The following is a 21,071-nucleotide window of genomic DNA, read 5'->3' on the forward strand; positions in this document are numbered from 1 at the left end:
ATTATTTCCAGGGAAAACAGAAAGTTGTTCAGGAAAGGAAAGGTCATTAGAGTATATTATACGGCTCAGTTATTAAATGTGTTTACATAGTTATAATAATATAAATAGGATATCCTACAAAAATTCTAAATTGTAAGTAAGATGGATGGAAAGTGTATGTTGGGAACAGGAGTGTGTGTGAGAGAGAACATCCCATCTTAATCTTCCATAGTAGTTAATGGATTATGTGTAAAGATAGAAAAATCAGGAAGCAGTAATATAGTGACAGTCTTCATCAAACTAAGAAACACAGGAGAAGAGGAATTATGAGGGAAAGCAACAGATTTGTTATTGACATGTGGTATCTGTGAAACAGCCAAGTGGAGTTGTCTCCTAAGCAGCTGGCTCTAGGCGTCCAATGCTATCCAGCTTCAGTAAAGGTTCTTGGAGAGAATTAAGCCCGACAGGATATGATTTGAGTAACTGTTTTCTCAGTTCTCATCCAGGAGGGTTGATACCTACTCCCATTCTAGATACATAGAAGTTAATTATATACAATGGATGCACGAGAGCTTCATGCCCTTATAGAAGTCAACTGAGAAGGGCTGGGTGGTATGGTGGGAAATGAGAGTTTGGAGTCCTTGCTAGAGGAGTAGATTAAATTGGCAAAGGACCAAGATCACCACTAGAGGACATGAACAGGTTCGGGATGGACAGGGCAAGAGATGGCTGCTAGGAGACTAAGAAAGAGGAACTAGAATGGAAATAAGAAATTCAGAAACTAAAAAAATAAGAGATTTGAAGAAACAGGTACATGGGAGGTGACAAAAGTTGTGGAAAGATTAAGTAAAATAAGGATTATGAGAGGGCTGGTGATTTTCCCCATAAGGAAGTTGTCAGTGACCTTAGTTGGAGCAGTTTTATTGGAGTAGGTGGTATTCAGAAGCCAGATTGCAGTGTGCTTGGAGCCTAGGAATCAGTCAGTGGAAACTAGTTATTTCTTAATGCCCATCTCTAACCCAAGGTAAAACTCCATTCATGCTCCAAGTCATATCCCCTAGGAGGGAGCTATGTGTTCACCCTGGAGACCACTTAGACACACGACATTGGGTTTCTACAATGACTTTGTGAGAATATTTCTAGGGATTCATGGGCCCTGGCCAATCCTGTTACTGCACTCTTTAGTTATTTTTATGGTTTTAAAATGTGAAACCTTAAATGGGAGGAAGTGCTGAAACTGACCAGGGGAAGAGTATGTTGAATTACCTTGTCCTTCAAGTAATTTCCCAGCATGAGCCAAGAACTCTTCAACTGGAAAAGTAAAACTTTTCCTGTAATATGAATGGGTTTGTCAGTGCGTCCCTGAAATCTCTGGTGGTATAGCATTTCTGCTCCAATATCCTCCCTTCCTCTCTCTCTTCCTTACTTCCTCCTTTCCTCCCTCTCACTCTCCCTCCCTTCCTCTCTCCTTCTCTCCCCCTCTCCCTCCCTACCAATATTTACCATTATCTTTGGAGTTACAGAGATAAAACCAGAGAGTGGATATGGATTGTGCTCTTAAGATTACAATAGCAGCAAAGGGGATGATTTGTGCACCCAAACAGGACTGGTACAAGATCAGTTCAGTCAGTCAGTCATGTCTGACTCTTTATGACCCCATGGACTACAGCACACTAGGCTTCCCTGTCCATCACCAACTCCCAGAGCTAACTCAAACTCATGTCCATCGAGTCGGTGATGCCATCCAACCATCTCATCCTCTGTCGTCCCTTCTCCTCCCGCCTTCAGTCTTTCCCAGCATCAGAGTCTTTTCCAATGAGTCAGTTCTTTGCATCAGGTGGCCAAAGTACTGCAGTTTCAGCTTCAGCGTCAGTCCTTCCAGTGAATATTCAGGACTGATTTCCTTTAGGATTGACTGGTTTGATGTTGTGTATACAGCCAGATGGCCTATTGGCCTCTGGAACTCTTCTCCCTCTGGTCAGTTAGGAGATGCTCCTTCTCTTCTGACTAGCTCTTTCAGAAGAGTTTGGACAGTAGAGCTATTGAACCTCAGTGATATTATCTTTCTTTGCCCCACACTCCATGTTTTCCCTGAGTGGACATTTCATGTAGGAGGGGTTTGGCTTCTGCCTGGTGTCAGGTTTCATATCATATTTTGCTTTTCCAAAATCCCAGGCTCATTCCACCACTAACTTCTGTTTTCCCTTTGTTTTACTGTTGGACTCCCAGAATACCAGGGCTGCTCTTGGGCAGCTGTTTTAGGGTCACTGAATATTTCCTGGCAGTTGAAAAGTTCCTTAAACATGCTCAGGTCGCTCAAGAACTTCTTAGGGAAGACATAGCTTAATTTCACCACACTGAGCTGACCAGCTGTGTGCATTTCCCAGTTAGGAGAAGGGTAGGAGAAGGGATACATTTTCATTTCAGTATTGTAGAAATCAATAGAATTTTCTTTAAAAATACAAGCTGTACAGAGAAGTGTTGAAGGGCTACTTGGAGTTGGTGTGATGAGGTGAACATGCAAAAATACATGAGAGGTTTGGGTTGGAACATTCAAACCTGAGTCATTGCCAGCAGCTCCACAGGTGTGAGTGAGTTTGGCTCTTCAAATAACATGTTCTTATAGCTTGCTGCAGTCTCAGCTGTTTGTGGATAAATCTCTAATACACTTCATCTTGCTGTAAAATTTGTAATAGGTAGAGGGGATGGTCGGAGAAGGCAATGGCACCCTACTCCAGTACTCTTGCCTGGAGAATCCCATGGAATGAATGACATTTAAGTCTGATTCTGATCCTCCTGGAGCCTCCATGGGCAACTCAATGTCTTTTTTGTTTTTAAACATTTAATTTTATATTTGGGTATAGCTGATTAACAATGCTATGATAGTTTCAGGTGAATTCAGTATTTTTTCAGTATCATTATTCCCTTTCTGCTTCAATCATCCAGCTTGCAACTATGAACCTTGACACCCAAACAAGCAAACAAACAAAATTTATTTTTTTTTGAGGCAAAAATAGTTTATTATGATATAGTTTATATTAAGTTAAAAGTTAAAGTGAAGTCACTCAGTCGTGTCTGACTCTTTGTGGCCCTGTGGACTGTAGCCTACCAGGCTCCTCTGTCCATGGGATTTTCCAGGCAAGAATACTGGAGTAGGTTGCCATTTCCTTCTCCAGGGGATCTTCCCAACCCAGGGATTGAACCCAGGTCTCCTGCATTGCAGGCAGATGCTTTACCCTCTAAGCCACCAGGGAAGTCCTTAAGTTTAGAGTGCCGAAAACTGGGAGATATATATATATATATATATATTTACAGTAGAAATGATTAGCTCAGTTCCGTTCAGTCACTCAGTCATGTCCAACTCTTTGTGGCCCCATGGACTGCAGCACACCAGCCTTCCCTGTCCATCACCAACTCTTGGAGCCTACTCAAACTCAAGTCCATTGCGTCAGTGATGCCATGGAAATCTAGCATGTCACACAAAGAAATACATATTTTGACAAAGTAACACTTCAGCTGTAGTGAACAGTTGATCAGAAATTTTTTACTGTTTCATTTGAGGCTCTTTTTAAAAAACAAAACAAAATTTAGAGGACAGAAGATTTGAAAAGACGAAGAAAAGGCACCCATAATCCTGTCACTTTAACACAACCATGATGATACCTAAGTTCTCCTCGGGACATGTTCCCAAAGTGTTTCCGTGGAACACTAGATAGGCAGAAAAAAAAAAAAAAAGCTTTCATCAGATGATTTTGGAAATTTGGAATATGTTTGGATAATACAGTTCTCTTTACTTCAATGTGTAACTTCTCAGAATATGTAAGTACAGTTACAGATGATTCAAGAAAGAGACAGACAAGTATATTCCTAACTCCCTGTAACACTGCAAGGGTCTTGAGGAATTTATGCTGCAAAATGCTGCCCTGTGCTCTTTCCTCACATGCAAGTGATACACACAGAAGTAGTCACAGGGCAATTTTGTTCCCTGCTTTCTTCTAAATTGTATCATAGGGGCTTGGAGAGCAAGACTTTGCATGGAAGAAGCTTTTCTCCTTTTGTCTCTGGGGTCTCTAAGTATGAACCTGAGATCATGCAGCAGATTAAAAGGTGGGAACCGTCTCCTCCAGCTTGCAGACTGTATCGTGCGACTTAGTGTCTGCTCATGTGTATTCTGGTAGAATCAGGTTGTCAGCACTTGAAATTAGGGTCAAGACCGTCTAATCCTGAAATAAACTGGATTTATTTGGGCATTTCCAACTCACTAAACTGCATATCCAACTTCCCATTCACTCCCCAGACCTAAGGATGAGATCTGGCGCAGTGACTTGACATAGACTATAAAGGACAAAAGAAAATCTGATTTTCCTCAAAGGAAGAAACTCCAAGTGCAACCGACTGACTGTAGCAGGGTTTGTCATGCAAATGACTCAGTGTATCCTTGTTGCTCCCAATTATGTTCACTGTGGAAAGGGCTGAGATTTAAGAAAACTGAACTCAGAGGAAAGAAAAATAATGGCTCATCCATGCAGCACAGGCTGTTTAAGAAAAAAGGAAAAAAAAACCCCTCTTTTCACTTTATTATTTTTTTACACCTGCTGAGTCGGCCCCAGGAAATATGACACTCACTGATAGCTCTATCTCAACTGTGCTATATAACTCTGCTGGTTAGAACATGGTGCTGAGAAAGGCACAGGCATGAATCTCCATTTGAATTTATATTCAATTAGGATGGAGACTTGGTTTTTTCACTCCTGTATCCTCAGGATGTAGATTAGTTGCACTATAAATATTTGTAGAATTAATGAAATCTGTTTCCTTATAGAAGAGCTAGTTTTGCTGGATCCACAGACAGAGGTTGAACCTCTAATCCCCACTAGCCTGAAACATCTAGTTTGGTATATATTATTAAAAAAGGCAATTACCATCATATTTCTTTAAGTTCCCTTTGAAAAACTGTCAAGGTACAGATCTCCACATTGTCCTGTTTAGTAGGAATTCACTTTGAATTATTTCCTTGCTACAGACCTGCACATTTAGAAAATACATAGCTCTGCTTCTGGTAATATAATGACTAGGTATCTGGAACAATCTTCCTGCTAATAACTATGAAAAATGTTGGTTAATGTATATTTTTAAAATCTTCTTATAAGCACTGAAGAACTGGTAAAATATACAGCAAGAATTTATCCATCCAACATCTAAGGGAAGGCAGGAAGCTAGAGAAGTAAGCAAAATTTTCACCCCGAGGGCTGTTGCTGAACCTGATGAACTTGTGCTTCAATTTTCAGTTTTTTAGGACAAGTGCCTGGTATGCGTGTGTGTATGTGTGTGTGTGTGTGAGAGAGAGAGAGAGAAAGAGAAAGAGAGAGAGAGTAGGGAGCAAAGAGAAAGCAAACTCCAGTGACTGTTCCCAATCCTGGAACCCCAATGGGTCACATGCTAAGTGTCAGTGTGAGCCAGAATGAAACCCAGCTGTGCTCCTTCCACACATAGGCCATTTCAAGGTAAGATGCCTAAGTATCAGACAAAGCTGGTAATAGTAGTAATGGTGGTGGAACAATGGGGTTTAGTTTCTAAGTCATGTCTGACTCTTGCAACCCCATTGCCTATGGACTGTAGCCCTCTAGTCTTCTCTGTCCATGGGATTTCCCAGGCAAAATACTGGAGCGGGTTGCCATTTCCTTCTCCAGGGGATCTTCCCAACCCAGGGACCGAACCTGTGTCTCCTGAATGGCAAGCAGACTCTTTACCGCTGAGCCACCCAGGAAGCCCTCATAGTAGTAATAATAATAATATTTACAATTCTTCCTGATGATTAAAAATTTAAGCTGACATTTGTGTGGACATGTAAATCAAATTCACATGACCCAGGTGGTAAGAAAAACTTCACGTCAGATTTTAAGATATTTCCAGAATGGCAATGCCCCAACCATCTGGTAAAAATAAGCACAAAGCCTCTCTGAGCGAAACGGCTTCCATCCAAGGCCTCAAGAATTCTCCTCCCTCCACAAAGGAAAAGGAGAGGCTAACAATGAATAAATACTGAATATGTCAACAGAAGAAATAGATCTGTATAGACATTAGTCAGTCAGTTCAGTCACTCAGTCATGTCCGACTCTTTGCCACTCCATAGACTTCAACACGCCAGGCCTCCCTGTCCATCATCAACTCCTGGAGCTTGCTCAAACTCATGTCTGTCAGGTTGGTGATGCCGTCCAACCATCTCATCCGCTGTCGTCACTTTCTCCCACCTTCAGTCTTTCCCAGTATCAGGGTCTTTTCCAATGAGTTGGTTCTTTGCATCAGGTGGGCAAAGTATTGGAGTTTCAGCTTCAACATCAGTCCTTCCAAAGAATATTCAGGACTGATTTCCTTTAGGATGGACTGGTTGGATCTCCTTGCAGTCCAAGGGACTTTCAAGAGTCTTCTCCAACACCACAGTTCAAAAGCATCAATTCTTTGGCTTTCAGCTTTCTTTATAGTCCAACTCTCACCTCCATACATGACCACTGGAAAAACCATAGCTTTGACCAGATGGACCTTTGTTGGCAAAGTAATGTCTCTGCTTTTGAATATGCTGTCTAGGTTGGTCATAACTTTCCTTCCAAGGAGTAAGTGTCTTTTAATTTCATGGCTGCAGTCACCATCTGCTGTGATTTTGGAGCCCCTCAAAATGAAGTCTGTCACTGTTTCCATTGTTTCCCCATCTATTTGCCATGAAGTGATGGGACCAGGTGCAATGATCTTCATTTTCTGAATGTTGAGCTTTAAGCCAACTTTTTCACTCTCCTCTTTCACTTTCATCAAGAGGCTTTTTAGTTCCTCTTCACTTTCTGCCACAAGGGTGGTGTCATCTGCATATCTGAGGTTATTAATGTTTCTCCCGGCAATCTTGATTGCAGCTTGTGCTTCCTCCAGCCCAGCGTTTCTCACGATGTACTCTGCATATAAGTTAAATAAGCAGGGTGACAATATACAGCCTTGATGTACTCCTTTCCCAATTTGGAACCAGCCTGTTGTACCATGTCCAGTTCTAACTGTTGCTTCTTGACCTGCATACAGATTTCTCAAGAGGGAGGTCAGGTGGTCTAGTCTTCCTATCTCTTGAAGAATTTTCCACAGTTTGTTGTGATACACACAGTCAAAGGCTTTGACGTAGTCAATAAAGCAAAAGTAGATGTTTTTTTCTGGGACTCTCTTGCTTTTTCTATGATCCAGCAGATTTTGGCAATTTAATCTCTGGTTCCTCTGCCTTTTCTAAAACCAGCTTGAACACCTGGAAGTTCACGGTTCACATACTCTTGAAGCCTGGCTTGGAGAATTTTGAGCATTACTTTGCTAGCATGTGAGAGGAGTGCAATTGTGCGGTAGTTTGAGCATTCTTTGGCATTGCCTTCTTTGGGATTGGAATGAAAACTGACCTTTTCCAGTCCTGTGGCCACTGCTGAGTTTTCCAGATTTGCTGGCATATTTAGTGTAGCACTTTCACAACATCATCTTTCAGGATTTGAAATAGCTCAACTGGAATTCCATCACCTCCACTAGCTTTGTTCTTAGTGATGCTTCCTAAGGCCCACTTGACTTCACATGCCAGGATGTCTGACTCTAGATGAGTGACCACACCATCATGGTTATCTGGGTCATGAAGATCTGTTTTGTATAGTTCTTCTGTGTATTCTTGCCACCTCTTCTTAATATCTTCTGCTTTTGTTAGGCCCATACCATTTCTGTCCTTTATTGTGTTCATCTTTGCATAAACTCTTCCCTTGTTATCTATAATTTTCTTGATGAGATCTCTAGTCTTTCCCATTCTATTGTTTTCTTTTATTTCTTTTCATTGATCACTGAGGAAGGCTTTCTTATCTCTCCTTGCTATTCTTTGGAATTCTGCATACAATGGGTATATCTTCTCTTTTCTCCTTTGCCTTTAGCTTTGCTTCTTTTCACAGCTATTTGTAAGGCCTCACCAGAGGCCTTACAAATTTCTTTTTCTTGGGGATGGTCTTGATCACTACCTCCTGTACAATGTCAGGAACCTCCGTCCATAGTTCTTCAGGCACTCTGTCTGTCAGATCTAACACCTTGAATCTATTTCTCACTTCTACTGTATAATCATAAGGGATTTGATTTAGGGCATATCTGAATGGTCTAGTCGTTTTCCCTACTTTCTTCAATTTCAGTCTAAATTTGGCAATAAGGAATTTATGATCTGAGCCACAATCAGCTTGCAGTCTTGTTTTTGCTGCCTGTATAGAGCTTCTCCATCTTTAGCTGCAAATAATATAATCAATCTGATTTCAGCATTGACCATCTGGTGATATCCACATGTAGAGTCTTCTCTTGTTTTTAGAAGAGAGTGTTTGCTATGACCAGTTTGTTCTCTTGGCAAAACTCTGTTAGAGTTTGACCTGTTTTGTTTTGTACTCCAAGGCCAAATCTGCCTGTTACTCCAGGTATCTCTTGACTTCCTGCTTTTGCATTCTAGTCCCTTATAATGAAGAAGACAGTTTTTTGGGGTGTTAGTTCTAGAAGGTCTTGCAGGTCTTCATAGAACCGTTCAACTTCAGCTTCTTCAGCATTACTGGTTGGGGCATAGACTGGGATTACAGAGATCATTCTGTCATTTTTGAGATTGCATAGACATCAGATACTGCAATTATCAATCTCATGATCCAAAATAAATGATTATCTTACTTAAAGAATTAAAAAACAGGCTTAAAATGTCTGTAGAAAACACAAAACTAGTGAGGGTCTAAGCAGATGTTAATATCTAAATTGAGGCATATTATGAATTTAAGTGGTTTATTTGAGCAAAAATCTACTCAAATCAGGCAGTACCAAACTGGGAATGGTTAGGAGCATTCTGCCAAGAGGAGCAGGAGAAAGACTTCTACAGAGAAAGTGGGAAAAAAAAGAAAGGAAATTATTAGATTGACTACAGCTTAAAGCCAAACTGACTGTTTGTGATGAGTTGTTCTTAGTGTTTTGATTTCAGAAACTTGAGGCTTTTTACAGGTTTAGATTTTGGTTTGATTCCATAGGCTGCCATGTCATTAGAGCCACCTCAGTGTTATGAACTCCTTGTATAATTAATTTAATGCAGATTTGAAGAAAAACCGTGTATGATTTATTGAAATGAAAATTATAATACTACAAACTGAAAACCAATGAATGAGTTTAACACAAAATTAGATGGAGGTGAAGAGAGAATGGGTGAACTAGAAGATAGGTCAGATAAGTTGTTTAGACTAGCATAGAGACACTCAAGATGGAAAATATGCCAGAGATCTCCAGAGACTTAGAACACAAAATGTAAAGGTCTAACAAAAGTGCTAATTGCCGTTCGGAGGAGTGGTGAGAAGGGAACAGCGAAAGTGTTCAGAAGGAGAGGAGCTGGGGATTTTTGATAACTGTTAAGGACATCAACTATTATTTTTAAACTGAAGTACAGTTGATTTACATTCCTGTATTTGTTTTGGGTGTACTACATAGTGATTCAATATTTTTGTGAAATAAACTCTATTTAAAGGTATCACACACACACAAAAAGACTAAAATACACAGATTCAACACAAATCCTAGGAAGAGAAAAAATAAATGTGCATCTGGGCACATCACAGTGAAACTTCAGAACATGAACAACAAAGAGAAATCTGAAGAGGGCACATTTACCAGAAGGTAAAATATATATTACTTTTAAAGAACAATAGAAAGTTGAGTTTTTCAAAAGAAGTAGTAGAAATCCAGAATCAGATCTTCAGGGTGATGAGGAAAAACAAAACAAAACAAAAAAACACTAACCTGGAATTCTGTACCCGGAGAAAATATATTTCAAGGATAAGAATAAAATAAAAAAAAACCCAAACCAAGAAAACTTGCTGCCAGGGGAACATCTCAAAAGGAAATTCTAAAGAATGAACTGCATGCAAAAAGGAAGCAATCCCAGATGGAAGGCTTACAGTCAAAGAAGAAATGAAGAGAGAGAGGATGGTAAATACATGGGTAAATTTAAATCCTCATAAACAATACCAATAACATCTTGTGTGGGGTTTTACTTTTTAAAATATGATGAAAGTAAACTACTTTAATTGAAATGGTAAGTCTAGAGGATGATAAATGGTATTCAGTTCAGTTCAGTTCAGTCGCTCAGTCGTGTCCAACTCTTTGTGACCCCATGAATTGCAGCACGCCAGGCCTCCCTGTCCATCACCAACTCCCGGAGTTCACTCAGACTCACGTCCATCGAGTCTGTGATGCCATCCAGACATCTCATCCTCTGTCGTCCCCTTCTCCTCCTGCCCCCAGTCCCTCCCAGCATCAGAGTCTTTTCCAATGAGTCAACTCTTCGCATGAGATGGCCAAAGTACTGGAGTTTCAGCTTTAGCATCATTCCTTCCAAAGAAATCCTAGGGCTGATCTCCCTCAGAATGGACTGGTTGGATCCCCTTGCAGTCCAAGGGACTCTCAAGAGTCTTCTCCAAAACCACAGTTCAAAAACATCAATTCTTCGGTGCTCAGCCTTCTTCACAGACCAGCTCTCACGTCCATACGTGACCACAGGAAAAACCATAGCCTTGACTAGACGGACCTTAGTCAGCAAAGTAATGTCTCTGCTTTTGAATATGCTATCTAGGTTGGTCATAACTTTTCTTCCAAGGAGTAAGCGTCTTTTAATTTCATGGCTGCAATCACCATCGGCAGTGATTTTGGAGCCCCCCAAAATAAAGTCTGACACTGTTTCCACTGTTTCCCCATCTATTTGCCATGAAGTGATAGGACCGGATGCCATGATCTTCGCTTTCTGAATGTTGAGCTTTAAGCCAACTTTTTCACTCTCCTCTTTCACTTTCATCAAGAGGCTTTTTAGTTCCTCTTCACTTTCTGCCATAAGGGTGGTGTCATCTGCATATCTGAGGTTATTGATATTTCTCCCAGCAATCTTGATTCCAGCTTGTGTTTCTTCCAGTCCAGCGTTTCTCATGATGTACTCTGCATAGAAGTTAAATAAGCAGGGTGACAATATACAGCCTTGACGTACTCCTTTTCCTATTTGGAACCAGTCTGTTGTTCCATGTCCAGTTCTAACTGTTGCTTCCTGACCTGTTAAGGTGTTATAAAATATTTGTATTGTCTAGATGAAGAGTAAAGATATTATTTAAATTTAGACTTTGATGAGGGTTGGGGGAGAAACATAATACAACATGTAGAAAGCACAAAATTAAGTGGAGTGCATACAGAAATATATCAGTCATCTCGTTAAATGTAAAAGGAATAAGTGAAAATTTACAAAGAACACTTACAATTCAGTGATAAGAAAAACAAATCAGTTAAAAATGGGCAAAAGATCTGAATGGATACCTAAACAATGAATTTAGATGGCGAATAAGCATACGAAAAAGATCCTCAATATTTTGTCATTCAGTTCAGTTCAGTTCAGTTGCTCAGTCGTGTCCGACTCTGTGACCCCATGAATCACAGCACACCAGGCCTCCCTGTCCATCACCAACTCCTGGAGTTCACTCAAACTCATGTCCATCAAGTCGGTATGCCATCGAGCCATCTCATCCTCTGTCGTCCCCTTCTCCTCCTGCCTCCAATCCCTCCCAGCATCAGAGTCTTTTCCAATGAGTCAACTCTTTGTATCAGGTGGCCAAAGTACTGGAGTTTCAGCTTTAGCATCAGTCCTTCCAATGAACACCCAGGACTGATTTCCTTTAGAATGGACTGGTTGGATCTCCTTGCAGTCCAAGGGACTCTCTAGAGTCTTCTCCAACACCACAGTTCAAAAGCATCAATTCTTAGGCACTCAGCTTTCTTCACAGTCCAACTCTCGCATCCATACATGACCACTGGAAAAACCATAGCCTTGACTAGATGGACCTTTGTTGAAAGTAATGTCTCTGCTTTTCAATATGCTGTCTAGGTTGATCATAACTTTCCTTCCAAGGAGTAAGTGTCTTTTAATTTCATGGCTGCAATCACCATCTGCAGTGATTTTGGAGCCCCCAAAAAAGTCTGTCACTGTTTCCACTGTTTCCCCATCTATTTGCCGTGAAGTGATGGGACAGATGCCATGATCTTTGTTTTCTGAATGTTGAGCTTTAAGCCAACTTTTTCACTCTCCTCTTTACTCAAGAGGCGTTTTAGTTCTTCTTCACTTTCTTCCATAAGGGTGGTGTCATCTGCGTATCTGAGGTTATTAATATTTCTCCCGGCAATCTTGATTCCAGCTTGTGCTTCCTCCAGCCCAGCATTTCTCATGATGTACTCTGCATATAAGTTAAATAAGCAGGGTGACAATATACAGCCTTGACGTACTCCTTTTCCTATTTGGAACCAGTCTGTTGTTCCATGACCAGTTCTAACTGTTGCTTCCTGACCTGCATATAGGTTTCTCAAGAGGGAGGTCAGGTGGTCTGGTATTCTCATCTCTTTCAGAATTTTCCAGTTTATTGTGATCCACACAGTTAAAGACTTTGGCATAATCAATAAAGCAGAAATAGATGTTTTTCTGGAACTCTCTTGCTTTTTCCATGATCCAGCAGAAGTTGGCAATTTGATCTCTGGTTCCTCCACCTTTTCTAAAACTAGCTTGAATATCTGGAAGTTCATGGTTCATGTATTGCTGAACCGTGTCTTGGAGAATTTTGAGCAAAGTGTGATTTAGGGGATTTCAAATTAGAGCAACAGTGAGATACAACCACTTACCAATGAAAATGACCAAAATCCAAAGAAATTGGCAATATCATATACTAGCTAAAATGCAGAGGAACAGGAGCTCTCATTAATTGCCGGGGATGAAAATGGTACAGCCAATTTGGAAGACAGTTGGGCAGTTTCTAAAGAAGCTAAATATTTATCATATTATAGCAATCACATTCCTATGTATTCACCAACTGAGTTGAAAACTTTTGTCTGTTACTCAACAGTGAAAGCAACGGGAATGTGCCTCAATAGGTGAATGTATAAAATGTACCTATGGTACATCCATGAAACAGAATATTATTAATATTTAATAATAAAAATAAATGAGCTATCAAGTCACAAAAGACAGAAAACTCTAAATGCACTTTGCTACATAAAAGAACTTGTCTTAAAAGGATACATACTGTATGATTATAAGTATATGACACCCTGCTTATTTAACTTATATGCAGAATATATCATGAGAAGTGCTGGGCTGCAAGAAGCACAAGCTGGAATCAAGATTGCCGGGAGAAATATCAATAACCTCAGATACGCAGATGACACCACCCTTATGGTAGAAAGTGAAGAACTAAAAAGCCTCTTGATGAAAGTAAAGAGGAGAGTGAAAAAGTTGGCTTAAAGCTCAACATTCAGAAAACGAAGATCATGGCATCTGGTCCCATCACTTCATGGCAAATAGATGGGGAAACAGTGGCTAACTTTTGGAGAAGGAAACGGCAACCCACACCAGTATTCTTGCCTGGAGAATCCTGTGGACAGAGGAGCCTGGTGGGCTGCCATCTATAGGGTCGAACATGACTGAAGCGACTTAGAATGCATGCATGCATTGGAGAAGGAAATGGCAACCCATTCCAGTGTTCTTGCCTGAAGAATCCCAGGGACAGAGGAGCCTGGTGGGCTGTGAGAGTTGGACACGACTATGGAGTGGGTCGCACAGAGTCAGACACGACTGAAGTGACTTAGCAGCAGCAGTGGCTAACTTCATTTTTGGGGGCTCTAAAATCACTTCAGATGGTGACTGCAGCCATGAAATTAAAAGACACTTACTCTGTGGAAGGACGTTGTGACCAACCTAGACAGCATATTCAAAAGCAGAGACATTACTTTGCCAACAAATGTCCATCTGATCAAGGCTATGGTTTTTCCATTGGTCATGTAGGGATGTGAGAGTTGGACTATAAAGAAAGCTGAGCACCAAAGAATTGATGCTTTTGAACTGTGGTGTTGGAGAAGACTCTTGAGAGTCCCTTGGACTGCAAGGAGATCCAACCAACCCAACCTAAAGGAGATCAGTCCTGGGAGTTCACTGGAAGGAATGATGTTGAAGCTGAAATTCCAATACTTTGGCCACCTGATGCAAAGAGCTGACTCATTGGAAAAGACCCTGATGCTGGGAAAGATTGAGGGCAGGAGGAGAAGGGGTCAACAGAGGATGAGATAGTTGGATGGCACTACCAATTCAATGGACATGAGTTTGGGTAAACTCTGGGAGTTGGTGATGGACAGGGAGGCCTGGCATGCTGCAGTCCATGGGGTTGCAAAGAGTCGGACACAACTGAGTGACTGAACTGAACTGAAGTATATGACTTTTGAAAAAGGTGGAGCTCTTGAAACCAGTAAAAAGATCAGTGGTTGCCAAGGAATTGGGAGGAGAGTAAGGGAATAGGTGAAGCCCAGAGAATTTTTTAGGTAAGTGAAACTATCTGTATGACACTGAAATGGTGGATAAATAACCTTGTGCATTTATCAAAACCCGTAGAACTTTATAATATAAGCACTGAACCTCAATGCATGCAAATTAAAAAAAAATCATTTAGGAGTCTGGGGGATCCCAGGAAAGAATTCAAACTATGGCAATAGAATCTCTATCACAGAGGTATTTAAAAAGATTTCATTGAACCGGACGGAGGGCTTCCCCAGTGGCTCAGATGATAAAGAATCTGCCCACAGTGTGGGAGACCTGGGATCAATTCTTGGGATGGGAAGATCCCTTGGAGGAGGAAATGGCAACCCACTCCAGTATTCTTGCCCAGAGAATCCCAAGGACAGAGGAGACTGGCGGGTTATAGTTCATAGGATTGCAGAGTTGGAAGTAACTTAGCACACACAAACAAAACACTGGAAAATGTGCTGACCTAAGTCACTTTGGAAATGAGTGGAATCTATAAGGCAAAAGCAACTGAACATAAGCATTGTATTTTAGTTGATAAAGTTGCTTCCCATGGAGATACATGTTAGAGATTCTGATACTGCTCTACGTGCATGCTGGAACTGAAGAATTAAGTAAATGACAGCAGATAGTAGGAGCCCAGTTTCTCACTGTTGGAATGGGAATTTACCAGTAAGCTTAGGGACGAGGCTAGAATCATTCACTTGGTAATGAGTTGGAGACATGAAGAAGAACTCATTTCTAACCTAATATAAAAACAAATGGTGACATATGATTAATACTGGTTGATATACACCCATATATAGTGTATTTCTTTGTTTTATCAGCTGAAAGGGCTTAAAAGAAATGACACCTCAGTAGTAGTGAGCATACCTAGTGCCCAGATTTGGTTTGTAATGCTGCTAATCTGATAAAAGGAACCAGACTTCTTGGAGAAATGGCTGCAGCATGAAATATACAAGATCAGCCATGGACATCTTACAGTGCCATAAAGAAATAAAATGCTAAAAATTAAATGGACAAGCAAACAGACACCTCATATTGATGTAGGTAGATCAAAGGGGCCATTGAGTCAACCCAAAGAGCCCCCAGTGGCCAAAGCTGGAGCAATTCGAGCAAGAAATAAAGTAATATTGGTTTATATGCCAAACTAGAAACAAATATCCATGAGTCTGTATTGATATAAGTAAATAAATAGAGTAGAAAGAGAGATTTCTCCTCTGCGGAAATGTTTCAAGTTTATTACATACATAGTCTGCCCTCAAGGAGGTGACACGTGAGTTTCTACTCCTTAAGCATGGGTGGCACATAGTAATTTCCTTCCAAAGACTGCAGTATGGGGCATTGGGGTGGGGAAGGCTAACTTTACAATAGAGAAACCTGATAAAAATGATCTCAGTCAAGTGATCAAGGTCCATATAATACATGTGATAATACATGTTGATAGCATGTACACTTGATCTGACGTGATGAAAATGGCACTTTATCTCTATGGTATTCCTCTCCAAAACATGTCAGTTAATAATGATGTATCAATATTGGTTCATCATGTAGAGCAAGTATACTGTATGAATGTAAAAACGGTAACAGTAGGGGAAATTGGATGTGAGAAATACAAAAACTCTCTGAAGAATCTTTGCAATTTTTCTATAAACCTAAAACTGTTCTTAAAAATAAAGCCTATCAATAACAAAAAGGAATAAATGCCACAGTTAAGAGAAAGAAAGATGACCTGATTTGGTGAAATACAAAATGAACTATGTGCTATTAATAACAGAAACATATAAAAAGATGTAGAAAGAGTGAACAGAAACAAATAAGTGAAAAAAGATGTATCAGACAAAATCTAACCAAAAGGAAGCTGGTGCAATTATTTTCCCCCCAAATTTATGTATTTCTGGCTGTGCTCGGTCTTCAGAGTGGTGCATAGGCTTTCTCTAGTTGCAGAGCACGGCTCCAGAGCCAGTGGACTCAGTAGCTGCAGAGTGCAGGCTCTTCAGTTGTGCTGCGTGTGTGGGCACAAGAACACGCAGGCTTAGTTGCTCTGCGGCATGTGGGGTCTTAGTTCCCCAACCAGGGATCAAACCTTCACCATCTGCATCGGAAGGTGGGTTCTTAACCACTGGACCACCAGGGAAGGCCCCAGGTGCAATTATTTTAAGATCAGAAAATATAGACTTTAAGGCCAAATTCTTTCTAGTGATAAGGAGGACCACTTCAACAAAAAGTTTAATTCTCCAAAAAGATAATTTAAAATCATGTGTACCTTAGTAACAAAAGTTCTAAATCTCTATCCAAGTAATGATAACTACAAGGAGAAAAGAAAATCTACAATCATAGTGGGCCATTTTAATACTCTTTTCTCAGTAATTATTGAATAAGTAGATAAAAAACATCAGTAGGAATATAGAATATTTGAACAACATGGTGGAAAAAAAAACTTGATTTAATGGATATGTATAATTGACTTGACTGGGAAATGCATTTTTTTCAAAATTCACAGAATATTTACAAAAATTTGTCTGTATGCTGAGCCATAAAGCAAAACCTAACAAATTTTAAAAGGCTGAATAACATAGATTGGGTATTCTCAGCTCAATCCAATTAGGAAGGAATCAATGATAAAATGGTAATTTAGAAAGTATGTTTAGAATTGGAGTGCACACTGCTAAATAATCAGTTCAAAGAAGAAGTGTTTAGAAAAATTACAGATTACTTTAAATGGAATGATAATAAAAATACTGCCAATCAAAATGTGTGCAATGAAGTTAAAGCAGTGCTTTGAGAGTCTATACTTCAAATGCCAACATAAGCATAAAGAAAGGCCAATTAAATTTAACAGTGTATAAAAATGACAAAGTCAAGTTTATCTCAATAAAGCAAGGTTTTAACATTAGAAAATTAAATTTGTTTTAATATTACTAGATGAATGGAGGGAAATCATGCAATAATTTTAATAGATATAGAAAAATGTTGTCCATTTATTATAATTGCTCAGAAACTTGGAAATAGAAAGGAATTATTTAATTTAATAAGGGGTTTTGGCAGAAGTAGGGCAAGAGGACTAGAGAAAGTGTTATCTATAATGGTAAAACAGCAAAAGCTTTGTCTTTGAGGTAAGAATAAGAGTACTGTCATCAGTTGCCTCAGCATTACTCTAGTTTAGCCAGTGAAATAAAGCAGGAAAAAAAAAAAAGAATAAAAGATACAAAGTTTGAATCAAAAGAAACATTTCATTATTCAAAATATCATTTTATTTATAAAACTCCTATAACATCCAAGGAGAAGTTATTAGAATTAATGAATTTATTAAGATTATTAGAGGGCTTCCCTTGTAGCTCAGTTGCAGAAGATCCAGGTTTGATTCCTGGGTCGGGATGATCCCCTTGAGAAGGAAATGGCAACCCATTCCAGTATTCTTGCCTGGAGAAACCCTTGGACAGAGGAATCTGGTAGGCTACAGTCCATGAGGGTGCAAGAGTCGGACACAACTTAGCAACTAAACCACCAAGATTATTAGATAATAAATTAATGTGAAAAATTCAATGATATTTCTCTGTATCAGCAACAGACAAAAAAACTTGACATTTTTACAAGGCTCTGAGAAATACTGTTGGGAGGTCCTCCTCCAGGAGTCTTTCATATGCCTGCATGTTTTGTTGGATATGTCAAGAACTCATGGTCCTGCCAACTCTTACATGACTCTGATCATAAGGTTGTTTTGGCACTGAGAGTTCTTGAGAGATGAAATAATGTCTTCCTCTGGGCCAAAGAGCAAACTTGCTTATTGCTCGCAATAAAATAATGGGTTTTCTCATGCTCAGTGATCCTTAACCATAAAGCAAACCCACTACGTGGACAGATTCGGAACATCTGGGCTCCTTCGTGGGACTCGAATCAAGGAAAACCAATGCATATACTTCTTATTGGGAGTAATAAGAGTTTTCTTTTCTGCAGGAGTCTCCTGTCTTCTGCCAGCATTCGTGAAACAATAATAGGCCAACATTAGCTTGTAAATACAGTGAAATCAAATCTCAGAGCCAAAAAATAGCTGGCAGGAAGTCTAGTGACAGATGTGTAAGACCTCTTAGAAGAAAATTATAATCCTTTACTGAGAGACATTAAAGAAGACACGGTAAATTGAGAGACATTCTGTGTCCACTGACTAGATGACAGTGAGGTCAACCCGTGAGGAGGCCTATTTTTCCAAATTAATGTGTAGGATCAATATAATGTCAAGAAAAATACCAAATTTTTTGGTGGAAATTAACAAACTGATTCTAAAATTTATTTGGAAGTTCAAAAAGACAGGAATAGTCAAACTCTATTGAAGAAAAGGAATAAGGTAAGAGGTCTTGCTCTACAGATATCAAGTTATTTTAAAGCCACAATAATTGAGATGATGTGGTATTGGGTCTGGGATAGTAAAAAACAAAGGTGGCATTGAAGATCAGTGGGCAAGGATAGGCTTTTAAATAGTACTGAGAAGATTTTTATTCATATGGAAAAAAATGAAAATATATCCCTGCCCACATCATACATTGTGTTGAGCTATAGAAAACTATTATCTTGTAGCCCCAAACAATCAAATAAGGGAACTTCATATAATTCTACCTAATAAAAAATTCTAGGTAGGTTAAAAAGCTAAATGTAAAAGATAAAACCACAAACACCACAAGAGAATATATTCATGTCTCAAAAAACAAGACCAACAAACCCTGACCATTAAGGGAAAGATTGATAAACCCGATTACATTGAAATCAGAAACTCTCTTTATCAAAGACACCATAAAAGAGTGGAAAAACAAGCAACTGAGTGAAAAAAGATATTTGGAGTATACACATAACTGACAAATGCTTTCTATCTAGAATATAAAAATAACTTCTAAGATCAATAGGAAAGTGACATAGTAGAAAACAAATATAATAGAAAAACCATTCAATGAGTTATGTAGATATTTCAAATTTGATGTATTTTATTACACAAAATCAAAAAATCACATCTTTAAACATCACCACCTATCTCATCAGCAATTTTCTTAAGTTTCTTGAAGCTGTCAAGCTTAGCATGGTGGATACAAGTTTTTTCAAAATTCTAATTTTCTCTTGAGAGCTCAATTTTTTATCACTAGCTGCAAATACTGTCAATTGTTTTCCTCAAAATGACAGGCTCACTTGGCTCATTTTAAAGAAAAGTTCTTCCAAAGTCTGAAAATCTGTAGTTAGTCTGTCAGTTGCTCTTTCAAGTATAAATGGCATTCCATGAGAATAAAAAAACCAACAAGTTCAGCTGGTGACTCAAACAATCGCATAAGTTCTTTTCTTTGAGATAATTATTGTACTTGGGTATGCATCTCCCCATTTAGTCACACAGAATTAAAAAGACATGCACTGAGGATCAAGATGCAACACAATTAATAATTTTTATTTTTTTTTAATCAAGGACATTCGTAAGGGAAAATGACTTTTTTTTTTTTTTTTAGTGCTAGTTAAAAATACTGTTACGAGTAGAGTTAGTTGCCATTGCCTTGATTTGTCCTGAGGTGCCTGCAGTTTTACCATGATTGATGCAAATGTCAGTGTAATGAAAAAGGTAAATTTTATCTTATTATTCTTATAAAGGAGTTTGGATTTTTAGTGTCCCCTGAAAATGGACCCTGTGGACTATAGTTTTTGACAACAGCTGCGCTAGCTGGGTTAATTTCCCAATGTCATCACAAAGCAATAGTATAAACGACTAGATAGTATATTAAAAAGCTGAGACATCACTTTGCCTAAAAAGGTTCATATTGTCAAAGTTATGGTTTTTCCAGTAGTCATGTGTGGATGTGAGAATTGGACCACAGAGAAGGCTGAGTGCCAAAGAATTAATGCTTCTGAACTGTGGTGCTGGAGAAGACTCTTGAGAGTCCCTTGGACAGCAAAGAGATTAAACCAGTTAATCCTAAAAGAAATCAACCCTGAATATTCATTGGAAGGACTGGTGATGAAGCTGAAGCTTCAGTACTCCAGTACCTGATGCAAAGAACCGACTCATTGGAAACAACCCCGACTATGGGAAAGATTGAAGGCAAAAGGAGAAGGGGTGGCAGAGGACGAGGTGGTTGAATGGTATTACCAACTCAATGGACTTGAGTTTGAGCAAACTCCAGCAGATATAGAAAAGCCTGGCGTGCTTCAATCCATGGGGTAGCGATTAGTTAGAGATAACTGAGCTACTGAACAGCAACAAACATCTGGAATTTAATTTTCTGGTTAACTTTTCCTTTCTTCTATATCTAGAGTCTCTTGGGACCATTCTGGATGAGCTAGGAATCCAGGACATGTTGATGGGGGCTATCTGATGGAACTCTTTTGACATTATCCATTTAAGTATACAGCCAACATGACTTTGAGGATGGTTGTGGTGAAGGTCAAAGTTGGAAAGAGGCAATTTCAACTTCTCTTATTTTTTTTTTTCAAAACTGGAAGTTATTGGTAGGTATTCTTTAGACTGAGTCAAAAATTTCCTGGGGCCTACATATCATGAACCTACTTACTGTATTTTATAGGTTAAGATTCTTTTAGTATCAAATAACAGAAAACCCAACTGAAACTGTCTAAAACAAAAAAGAGGATGTTTTCACAAATCTAGGTCAGACTGGATTCTGAAGCTTAACTATGTAATCAGAACTCAGTTTCTTTCAGCATCTCTGTTTAGCCTCATGTGGTGTTA

This window comes from Ovis canadensis, chromosome 12, assembly GCF_042477335.2.
Source record: "Ovis canadensis isolate MfBH-ARS-UI-01 breed Bighorn chromosome 12, ARS-UI_OviCan_v2, whole genome shotgun sequence".
In the NCBI taxonomy this organism is placed as follows: Eukaryota; Metazoa; Chordata; class Mammalia; order Artiodactyla; family Bovidae; genus Ovis; species Ovis canadensis.